This window comes from Octopus sinensis, linkage group LG2 (assembly GCF_006345805.1).
Source record: "Octopus sinensis linkage group LG2, ASM634580v1, whole genome shotgun sequence".
NCBI classification, from domain to species: domain Eukaryota; kingdom Metazoa; phylum Mollusca; class Cephalopoda; order Octopoda; family Octopodidae; genus Octopus; species Octopus sinensis.
In genome coordinates, this window is record NC_042998.1 from 28,891,253 (window position 1) to 28,904,172 (window position 12,920).

At 34.9% G+C, this 12,920-nt stretch overlaps 1 protein-coding gene across 2 annotated transcripts in view; it reads left to right on the forward strand.

The window, feature by feature from the left end:
* The window catches only part of LOC115227587 (complexin), a 295,618-nt gene that overhangs the window by 85,294 nt on the left and 197,404 nt on the right, over positions 1-12,920 (forward strand). Inside the window, exon 1 of one of the 2 annotated variants that reach the window (XM_036512047.1) lies at positions 3,492-3,511. The exons of the other annotated variant lie outside the window; for it this stretch is intronic. The gene's annotated coding sequence lies outside the window, so the exon portion shown is untranslated. Of the gene's footprint in view, positions 1-3,491; positions 3,512-12,920 lie in introns of those variants that run through there. 2 annotated transcript variants of the gene reach the window in all.

Genomic DNA, 12,920 nt, shown 5'->3' on the forward strand with positions numbered 1-12,920 from the left:
CATATATATATATATACCAGTACAGAAACATATATACCAAATGTCTTTCAGTTTATATCTACCAAATCTACCCACAAGACTTTGGTAAACCCAGGGTTAAAACAAAGTACGCTAGCATAAGGTGCTGCACAGTAGGATTGATCTCACGGCCATGTGATTCATAACCAAACTTCTTAACCATACAGCCATGCTTCAATGTATTATATAGACATATATATTATTATGCAAAGTAGTGGAAACCACCTGGTGGGCTGTGTATCCGTTTGTATATATATATATATAATGTATGAGGTATTAATATAGTGATGAAATAAAGATTGCTAACAAACTATGCTTCTGGGAGGGGAATAGCAATTGGCCGACCAATTTGGAGAGTAGCTATGAATAAAAGAGCTAATTCTTTTCAAAATTCCACTAGGAGCACTGTCATAAAAAATTGGGAAATAAAAATGGTGAAATAACCAGAGATCCCAAAACAGCACACTCTCAATTATCATGTCTCCACACTTTAATATCTCTCATTCTATTCATGTGCTTTGGCTCGTATTAATGCAACTTGGTTATAGAAGACATTTCGTAAAATGGCCAAAAAAAAAACCCCAATCATTCTTGGTGTTAAAGGATTTCTCTTGATATATTCAACAACAACCTCAAATGCCTGTTCTGATAACATGCCTTAGGTTTCATCAATGTTGCTTTTAACATAACAGAAAAGGATTTTGTAAACTTCAAAGAAATACCTTTATTAATTCGGGATTGGAGACTACGGCAGAGATATTGATCTTTATTTTATTTTTTTTTTTTTTAATACAAGGCCTATATTGAATAAGGCATTAAAAGCGTCACGACATACCAGCAGTTATTAGGGAAAGTGTTATGACAAAAAAGAAATGTAAATAAAACATTATTTTGATAGAGAGAGGAACATATCTATAGGACTTTGCTCAAATGAATGTCTATGCATCAGTATCTTGCCTCACTGAATGCCTATTTCTTTACTACCCACAAGGGTTTAAACCCAGAGAGGACAAACAAACGGATTAAGTCGATTATATCGACCCCAGTGCGTAACGGGTACTTATCGACACCGAAAGGATGAAAGGCAAAGTCGACCTCGGCGGAATTTGAACTCAGAACGTAATGGCAGACGAAATATGGCTACGCATTTCGCCTGGCGTGCTAACGTTTCTGCCAGCTCGCCGCCTTTCCCTCACTGAATGCCAAAAACTCGCATGTCAAAAGTCTACCCTTGCACACTTTTTGAAGTCTCTGCTCCCGAGCAAAGAAAATAAGCAAGCCATTGAGGGAGCTTAAATGATGTCCCAAGATCTCTCGGAAATAGCAACCAAATCTCTCTCCATCTACACTATTGCGTGGTTTCTCAAACTAGGGCATGCATAAGATATGCAAAAGAACCACTGGTATTTTGAAAATATCACAACCAGTTACTTTTAAATAGTGCAGGTAAGCGTAGGAGTGGCTGTGTGGTAAGTAGCTTGCTTACCAACCATATGGTTCCGGGTTCAGTCCCACTGCGTGGCACCTTGGGCAAGTGTCTTCTATTATAGCTTCGGGCTGACCAAGGGCTTGTGAGTGGATTTCGTAGACGGAAACTGAAAGAAGCCCGTCGTGTGTGTATATATATATATATGTATGTGTGTTTATGTTTGTGTGTCTGTGTTTGTCCCCCAATATCGCTTAACAACCGATGGTGGTGTGTTTACGTCCCCGTAACTTAATGTTTCGGCAAAAGAGACCGATAGAATAAGTACTAGGCTTACAAATAATAAGCCCTGGGGTCGATTTGCTTTCGACTAAAGGCGGTGCTCCACATGGCCGCAGTCAAATGCCTGAAACAAGTAAAAAAGAGTAGGTTTGTAAGGGAGAGTGTGGAATAGGGAGTACAGGAACACAGCAAGTGGGGAAACGATGGGGGGGGGTTGTCAGGGTCAGATTGCACGCAGGGGCAGTGGGGAAGAGGCTGAACATAGACGACATGGTTTTACGACCTCATTTTACTAAGGACAGATATAAACTTATGTAAATGTGATGGGTTATCCAACTTATAGATCAATGGTTCTCAACCATACTTTGCCAATGGATCCCCTTTCAGTCCCCTTTTTTCTTGGGTAGACTCTCATAGGCATTTGGTGTTTTAAAATATCCTATTTCATTACTATGATTAAATATTAATAGGAATTTGTATTAACAATTGTTTAAATATTTCTTGTATCATAAAAGTATAACTAATTTAACGCACATAAATATTAACAACAAAATTTTCCTGGGGTTCATATGGCCCTTACCCCAGCTGAGAATCAGTCATACATGCATGTATGTACGTCAAACAGGCTGGTTGAAAGTCTTGACTTCGAAGTATAATAATAATTAACAAATTACAATTACGGTATCTGTTTACGGTATGCACTACTGTTTGTTTTAAGATATTCAACCATTGTTTTATTACGAGGTGTGTGCCATCACTGCCAGGCATGAACGAGTATGCTGGAAATATAAAAACAGTGGACATTGTAGTCCCGAGATACGCAATTATGAAGAAGAAGAAAAAAAAAAAGATAGGATGGCCATAGCGGGAATGGTTTTCATTATAGTTCTATTCAGTGATACCTGACCTGGGGCTAAATGACAACATTATATGTAATCGATCTTTAAGTGAAGAAAAAAAAAATCTATGAAGACAAACAATATATAAATAAATAAATAAATAAAATCTACGTCCTTATGACTGACAGTAAGTTTCTTTTAAATCGATTGTAATTCCTCCCTTGTTACTAAACTCAGTACATAATCACAGGATGAAAACAAAAAGAAGAAAAGATCACGAATATTTTTGAATGAAAAACCACATGAAATCGCATAGGAAGAGGAAAGTAAAATGAATAGGAAGAAACAGAAGGTAAAATATAAAAAAAAAAGGAAGGAAGAAAAAGATGAAGTAATGTTTAGAGTGGGCATTCCCAGAGTTCCTCTTCAGTCAACAGAATCGATATTGTCCAAGAAACAATAACTATCACTGTTTCGCAAACACCAAAAGAAACACGGTTTAGAAATAAAAATAACTCGGTGAAGAAATATCAGTCGAAAGAAAATAAAATTTCCGATCACAATCGATCTATAAATAGACAATCATTTTCCCTCGTATAGTTCATTTATTTAGCTGTTATTATTATAATTATTAGTATTTTTTTTCGTTTTGATATATAATTTTCAAAGTGGAAAAATCAAACAGGTAACGACTAAAATAATATAGACATGACAGGTATTTCTATAAGCAGAATAATTAATGTAAAAAAAAATTCGATTTCTAGCAAGACAACTAGGCCATTAGATGAATGAATGAGAGAGAGTAAGAAAGAAAGAGAGAAAGAAAGAATGAATGAAAGAGAGAGGAAGATTGCAAATCGAAAGAGTTAATACTATCAGACACACATTCGATTAATGCAACTACCAGGTGATGATGTGCATTGAATCACAGATTCATTACAAAAAGGTAGGATGAATGCAGCAACGTAAACATACCTATGTTATTATCACTATAAATTTTGTATATTTATATACTTATAAATTTTGTATATTTATATTATTTATATCACTATTCTTCTCTCCAAACAAAACCATGCTTGCATATACTTACCTGTAAAAAAAAAAAGGTAACAAAATTAAGCTACATGCAAATAAAATTTAGAAATAAAATCGGTAACCGTATTTTACTATAGAGAGAAAAGAATATTATTGTAAAATAATGGGTTCGAACTGTGTGTAACGAATGAAGTAAATATTACGTAAACATTGCGATTAAGATGACAATCACCTGGTGAGAATAAGTGATTTAGAATGTCTTAATTTGTGCGCGCTGACCTGACCGTATTAGTAATTCGATGACCTCAGACACACTGACACACCGGCTGTTCGAGGGGAAAAAATAATAATGATACTGATTTTTACATAAGGATGATGTATATTATTCCTGGAAATTCTTCCTTCGTTTTATGATGTGCACTGAAGACAGAAGTCCATTCAAACTAGAAATTTGATGCAGGTCGAAGGCTAATGATCAACAACAGTATGAAGATTTGTATTTAATTGCACGGCTGGCAGCAATCAATAACATTGAAATACAATATTAAAAAAAGTAACAGCGATGCAGTAGTGCACACACTTGTTACGAGAATGAGGTCAGAACGAAATAGACTAAAATATGAATGAATAATTATGATAAACAAGTATAAAACACCAGGTACTTTAATAATGAATTAAGATACGTAGGAAAAACACACCTTTTCTCACTTATTTCATTTCTATAAGTATATTTATTCAGCGAAATTCATTTCGTGACAAGACGTTGCTCCAGCGTGATCTTAGGTATTAGTGGTTTAACGAAGACCTGAAGATATTTTTCCATATTACATACTACTTATACATGCACATACATTTATGAAAAATCGTTTTATGTAAACATTAGTGTCTAGCGAGTACACCTACACTTATTTGAAACAAGTTCCACTTGTATGTGTGTGTGTGTGTGTAAATGTATATATATATATATATATATATATAAATTAATATATTAATATACACATATATTTATATATATATATTAATATATTTTATATGTAAAGTATATATTATACATGTATGTATGTTCTTGTAATTGTCATTTTAGTAAATAAATAAGTTGGCATAATATAATGTCTAAAAGTTGATGAACCACCTATTGTTCTCCATCATTTTCTTATTGCTATATATATATATATATATATATATATATATATATATAATAAACATATATATGTAAGTATATATATATATACATAAACATATATATGTAAGTATATATATATATATATATATATATATATAAACATATATGTATGTATTATATATATATATATATATATAAACATATATATGTATGTATATATATATATATATATAACATATATATGTATGTATATATATATATATATATATATATAAACATATATATGTATGTATATATATATATATATATATATATTATATATATATATGCATAACCCGTGCTAGCGCGGAAAACGGACGTTAAACGATGATGATATGTATACATATATATATATATATATATATATATATATATATATATATATATATATGTATACATATATATACATATGTATATATATATATCTTTTGTTTTGAGAGTGCTCAACGACAGTAAAAGGTTCTCAAGCTCTTACCAATTATATAATGGTATGAGTTGGTTAAAACGCAAAGACACTCTTGAAGATAAATCTAGCTCCACATTGAAGTAATTACATAAGATGTGGGTTTTCTTCTGAAAGATTTGTATTTCTAGCCGTTCGATGTCCCCAGGTGATATAATGATGCATGATGCCATCATGAGTGTAAATGCGAAGAGTTAAGAATGGAATTCGAAATTAACGGAATTTATATTGATTTAGTTAAAACAACAGCTCATTTCAACGAGTAAATTTGAAATAGCATTTTTAATGTTAACGTCGGTGATTCGAACACTGAAAGAGACTTTTGCATTTAAAATTTCGGTGGCATAAATCACCGGTTTCTACAGTTCGCTGTACGTGATAAAATTCTCATATTCTTTTGCAGTGCCTTTGATAATGGTCTCGAGTGGTCGTATATTTCATTGGGAATCTGGTGGTCAGAAATACAATGGGATACAGAGAAAGATAAATATACAATGTGTTCGGCATTTGTTCCTATATATAGCTTGATATCGTTTTCAAGTAACTTTTATCTTCTACTTGTTTCACTCCGTGGCCTATTTCTGTGCTGAGCACCTCTTTGCAGGGTTTAGTCAAATGAACCGACCCCAGTTCAATTTTGAAGTCTAGAACTTATTCTCTCTTATTTTTAGATGCCCTTACAGTACATATATAATTTAAAATTGAGGTGCTCGCATTATTTTCGAATGCCCCAAAATAAACGATAAAAGGATAAAATATAAAACCAGTTTCCAAGTACAAAAAGGGTCGCTTTCTCTTCGAGATTGCAATGAACTCTAATAAAACCGCTATCTATCGTGCGTATGTATGTATGCATGCATGCATGTATGTATATGTGAGGAATCGCACATACACACACACATGCATATATACATATATGTGATACACATACATGTATATTTTATAGATGCTGTTTGCAAATATGTATATGTATAACGATAATATTTATTCTTCCGTCGTATTTATTGCTATTGTTTTTTTTTTCATTCTGTTGATAAACACGATGTCAGATGTATCAGTCCCCCCTTAGGTTATCATTAACATCATGTTTTGTTTGTTATATTAATATATGAAGAACGTGAGTGTGTCGGCGAAGCCATGATACAGTGTCACTTGAGAGCTTCGTCTTTAGCAGAATGTCGATTAAAAATATTCTTTTTATACAACAGAAACTTAGAAAATATTTAGAAAGCAAAAAGTATTGTAAATGAATAAATATATAAATTAGCAACCGTCTAAAACTTAAGTGTATTACTAGTGTTTCTGTGTATTTCTGTTTTCTGGATATCTAGTATTTTAATATATCAAAATACATATTTTTAGAAAGAAATAATAATAAAAAAAAATTATGTAGAAATCTGAGAACACCTGTTGCATGTGAAAATAAATTAATAGCATGGAGAAACAGGATTTGGAGATTACTAACAGAAGCAATCAGGCGAACTACGGCAATTATTCGTTGCTTATACATAATAATGATAATAATTAGTATTGTATATATACATGAAATACAGGAAAAATTAATGCGCGCTCGCTCACATAAATAGATGCACAGGCGGGTGTGTTTGAATGAGAGTGGTGAGGAGAGAGAGAAGAAAGCTTGGCCTTTATTTCAATGTCAGTTGTATTGTATTGTTCATAGTAACAATCAGATCTACAACGGACTACATATCAGGAGCTGTAATTGTTCTGTCAAGTGATTTAATTTAAGGAAGCGTGGTGTGTTGAAACCGAAATAATTAGCAAGTGCGACAAAAACAGCTGGGTTTGTAGTAATTGACAAATCAACTGAAGGAGTCTTTTCATAGAGCAATCAACTATTCGCAGCCGCATTTTCGCAGCATCGCATCGTCGTATAAGCGTAATATTTAGAAATAATATTCGAGTCTATAATTTATTTACACATGGTAGGGATGGGAAAATTGTTAAATTAAGGGGTTATAAATATTTTAGTGCGAATTCACTTGTCTTATGGATTTTTACACAGAGTAAATAAAGGGAAATAACTAGTCTCTGTAATTAGGTCTGCTCCGGGTACCTTGTGCCATCTCCCCCTCCCCCCAGCTTTCCCCATGTCGTTTATTTTAATTCATATATGTAAATGTATGAACTGCTTCGAGTATATTTTCGTTTGTTATGAAATTACCATTATTGTAGACCTATTTACCGTATATATGTATATATATCTTCTGTTGTGTCTGGGGAGAGTCATTTTCTTTCTTTTTTCTTTTGCCTTATAATCTAACACACTCACCGGTAAAATTTCCACTTTTTTCTTATTTTTTTCGGTGAGTGTGTTAGATTATAAGGCAAAAAAAAAAGAAAAAAGAAAATGACTCTCCCCCCAGACACAACAGAATATGCTTCAACACACGAACTCATATAAAGAATCTTGCAAACCAAATCCAAAACCGAAATGTACATATATATATAAAACCCATATATAATCCCAAAGTATTACGTTGCAACATTCCCCGTCTTATTGTGCATGCCGTCCTTACATGCAACCATGCACTTATATACATACAAAAGCTCGTGTGTGTGTATAGATATATATTTTTATGTGTGTATGTACGCACTCACACATGAGTAGTAATAAAATACATAAGTATGTTGACACATCAACAGGTAAGACGCCAGAAATGGCCAAGTCCAATAACATAGGGTTCACTGTGAGATAAAACAACGATGAAGGTATCTTGATTTGCTGGGATAGTGTAGATGAGTACCAAATCCAATACAAACCACAGATCCGATTCATGGTTGGTTCTAGGTGCAGCGTAGTTATGAAAAAGAACTGAATTAGCGTTTGAAATTTACAAATTTTAACCCTTTGTGTTTATATGTATATATATATAGGCGCAGGAATGGCTGTGTGGTAAGTAGCTTGTTAACCAACCATATGGTTCCGGGTTCAGTCCCACTGCGTGGCACCTTGGGCAAGTGTCTTCTGCTATAGCCCCGGGCCGACCAATGCCTTGTGAGTGGATTTGGTAGACGGAAACTGAAAGAAGCCTGTCGTATATATGTATGTATATGTGTGTGTGTGTGTGTTTGTGTCTGAGTTTGTCCCCCTACCATTGCTTGACAACCGATGCTGGTGTGTTTATGTCCCCGTAACATAGCGGTTCAGCAAAAGAGACCGATATAATAAGTACTGGGCTTACAAAGGATAAGTCCCAGGGTCGATTTACTTGGCTAAAGGCGGTGCTCCAGCATGGCCGCAGTCAAATGACTGAAACAAGTAAGAGAGAAAGAGATATATATATATATATATTGTGTGTGCGTGCGGGCACAGGTTACAGCAAAATCCTCAGGTTCACCATTCTTAAACATTTCAGCAGTAGTGTGTGATATGCCCCTCTCCAACCTATGATGCTTATTGAAAGAGCAACATAGAGACACCATTAGCATCTGCCTAACTTCACTGGCTCCACACTAATAGCCGTGTAAAATATGGGGTGTTTCTGCTGCACCCTGTGTGTGTGTGTTTTAGAAATCAAGGAAATGTTGAACACAGAAGAATAGCTGCGAAAATGGCTTAGAGAGTTAAGTGAAATATGTTTATAGATGAAAGAAAGGGACCAGTAAGCTGCTATTGTGAATTGAACCCTGTACATCTGGTCATTTTCTTCTTCCATTTATACTCTGATCCTCAAAACTGTTCTTCTGTGTTTGAGATTTCCTTCATTTCCAGTCTTCCATGGAAACATGGTCTGGCCATGGATAAATATTACCTAGCCTTGAAACAGGTAATGGTTGGTGGCAGGAAAGACATTTACCTGTAGAAGATCTGCCTCTAACGAATTTCCTCTGACCAGGCATGTAATAAACATGGCGAACAACAGTTAAGTCAAATAAGCAAATACAATCATTCATCGACAGATGCTTGCGTAGTATACTTAAAATTAGATGGCCCGAACACATAAGCAATATGGAGCTATGGCAAAGAACAAATCAAGTTTCGATTAGAGAGCAAATATTTAAGAAAAAGTGGAAGTGGATTGGTAGCACAATTAGAAAAGACACACCAAATGTAGCGAAAAGTGCTTTAGAGTGGAATCCAGATGGATATAGAAAGAGAGGTAGGCCTAAGAACTCATGGCGTAGATCAACACAAAAGGAACTAGAGAAAGGGGGACATTCATGGCAGAGTATAAGTACAGAAGCCAAAAATTATGCGAGATGGAATTCAACTATAAGTGGCCTATACTCTGCGTTGGAGGGTTAAAGGCCGAAAAAAATGCATGTATAGAAAAGGGGATGCAAAAATGACAATGCATAAGTGATTCAAGACCAGAGAGTTTCATGCTTTGTACTTATGGAACTAAGTTACAAATCACAATATTTGTAAGAAGAAAAGAACTGTTAGGAGTGTGTCACAATGTAGCAATATATAAACTCTGCCTGTTTCCCCCATCTGCAAAACGTTATCCTTTAAGGACTTTTTTCATACAGGGGAACAGGAAAAAGTCGCAAGGAGTAAGATTGGGCGAATAGGGAGCGTGGGTAAGCAAGGTCATGCCATACTTGGCAAAAACTTTCTCACACTCAAGGCAGTGTGTGCAGGCACATTGTCATGATAAAACCACCACTCTCCACTTTGTTGTGGCCTAGTGGTTAAGGTGTTGCACTCATGATTTATCAAGTGTGATTTCAATTCCTAGACTTGGTGGTGCATTGTGTTCTGGAGCAAAACACTTTATCTCTTGTTGCTCTGCGATCACTTTAACACCTGACACATGGTACACTGTGTACCTGTTCAGGTAACATCAATTTCACGAAAAGGAGTGAGCTAATGTACAGCACATACATTTGATCATTATAAACAAATCCTTTCTGCAGATCGTTCACCAAAAGACTGAACACTCAGACATCATCTTCCTCAGGAGTGTCCATCATATACAGTAATCCCTCAACTATTGTGGGTGTTATGTTCCAAAAACCCCAACAATAGGTGAAAATCTGCAAAGTAGAAACAGCACTGTACTGTATATTTTTAAAAATTATTTTTATAATTTGTATATATTTATTTTATTGTAAATGCAAAACAACATCATGGAGGAATGGATGTAAGCTTAGATAATAAAATAATAAACTGCGATAAGTGAACCGCGACATAGCAAGGTATTACTGTATATATATATATATATATAAATACTCTTTACTCTTTTACTTGTTTCAGTCATTTGACTGCGGCCATGCTGGAGCACCGCCTTTAGTCGAGCAAATCGACCCCGGGACTTATTCTTTGTAAGCCCAGTACTTATTCTATCGGTCTCTTTTGCCGAACCGCTAAGTGACGGGGATGTAAACACACCAGCATCGGTTGTCAAGCAATGCTAGGGGGACAAACACTCACAAGGCATTGGTCGGCCAAATCCACTCACAAGGCATTGGTTGGCCCGGGGCTATAGCAGAAGACACTTGCCCAAGATGCCACACAGTGGGACTGAACCCGGAACCATGTGGTTGGTTAGCAAGCTACTTACCACACAGCCACTCCTGTGCCTACCATATATGTTAAAAAAAATTTTATACTTTGTATGTATTTATTTTATTATAAATACAAAACAACACCATAGAGGAATGGCGGTAAGTTTAAATACGAGGTCATTGCCAGTGCTGCTGGACTGGCTCCTGTGCAAGTGGCACATAAAAAGCAACATTTGAGTGTGGCTGTTGCCAGTACTGCCTGACTGGACCTCATGCTGGTGGCACATAAAAGCACCCACAACACTCTCGGAGTGGTTGGTGTAGAAACTCTGCCAGATCAAGATTGGCGCCTAGTGGAGCCATCTGGTTTGCCAGTCCTCAGTCAAATTGTCCAACCCATGCCAGCATGGAAAGCGGACGTTAAACGATGATGATGATGGATTACTGTGTTAATATATGTGTGTGTGTACACATATATATATAAATATATAAGTAATTTATTTTACTAAGCCCTTTTATATAATGTAATAATATATAAGTATATATATATATGAAGGCGGCAAGCTGGCAGAAATGTTAGCACGCTGGGCAAAATGCTTAGCGGTATTTCGTCTGCTGTTACGTTCTGAGTTCAAATTCCACAGAGGTCAATTTTGCCTTTCATCCTTTCAGGGTTGATAAGTTAAGTACCAGTTATGCACTGGGGTCGATATAATCGACTTAATCCGTTTGTCTGCCCTTGTTTGTCCCCTCTGTGTTTAGCCCCTTGTGGGTAGTAAAGAAATATATATATATATATGAAGGCGGCAAGCTGGCAGAAATGTTAGCACGCTGGGCAAAATGCTTAGCGGTATTTCGTCTGCTGTTACGTTCTGAGTTCAAATTCCACAGAGGTCAATTTTGCCTTTCATCCTTTCAGGGTTGATAAGTTAAGTACCAGTTATGCACTGGGGTCGATATAATCGACTTAATCCGTTTGTCTGCCCTTGTTTGTCCCCTCTGTGTTTAGCCCCTTGTGGGTAGTAAAGAATATATATATACATATATATATATATATATATATATATATATATATATATATATATACATATATATATATATATATATATGTACACACACAATTGGCTTCTACATACATTACAGCTACCAAATCCCTCTCACAGCTTGAGCAATTTGTGGCATGGTGGGCTGGAACATGAAACTGTGGGATTCTGAAGCAAATTTCTCATCCATACAACAATACTTACACCCATATAGAACCTAAGATGATAATCAGGAAATATTTCACAAAGAAAACAAACAAAAAAAATTTAAACCAAAACACACAAAACCCAAAACTGAACATTAATATATATATTGATTAAACCAAAACTAATAAAACATTTTTGTTTTTCTATTATGTAGTCTTCAGTTTTCCAATATTTCCATCTGATTAAAATTTTCCCTCATTAAAATTTTAAAATAGTTAATTTTAGCAAAACAAACTCCTATTATTATTATTATTATTATTATTATTATTATATAATTTTTATTAAACATTTTCAATTACACTGCTACCGCATATGTACGTTTAGTTTTAAATTTGTAAATGTATGTTGAAGCTGCATTTTTATTTTTATTTAATTAATGTAAACCTACGTAATATAGAACCGCTTTCATTGCGAGTCATGGGACCAACCAATAATTTTTCCTTCAATTCCTGTTGGACTTTGCAATGTTGTTATTACCTTCCTGCATGCAATGAATTGAGCGATGTTATGGTTTTATAGGATTTCACTAAATTTTGCAGAAAACATTGTTTTAATTGTTATGTTTATGTATTCGATTTGCAAGATTCTTGTTGTGAATTCGCGTGTTGAAAACAGATATTGTTGTATTTGGGGATGGTCATGTTGCCAGTTTAGCCAATAAAATCACATGTGCTCTTTTACTCTTTTACTTGTTTCAATCATTTGACTGTGGCCATGCTATAGCACCGCCTTTAGTCGAGCAAATCAACCCCCAGGACTTATTCTTTGTAAGCCTAGTACTTATTCTATCGGTTTCTTTTGCCGAGCCGTTAAGTTACGGGGTTGCAAACACACCAGCATCGGTTGTCAAGCGATGTTGGGGGAATGAACACAGACACAAATATATACATGCATACATATATATATATATATATTATATATATATATATATATATATATATATACGACGGGCTGCTTCCAGTTTCCGTCT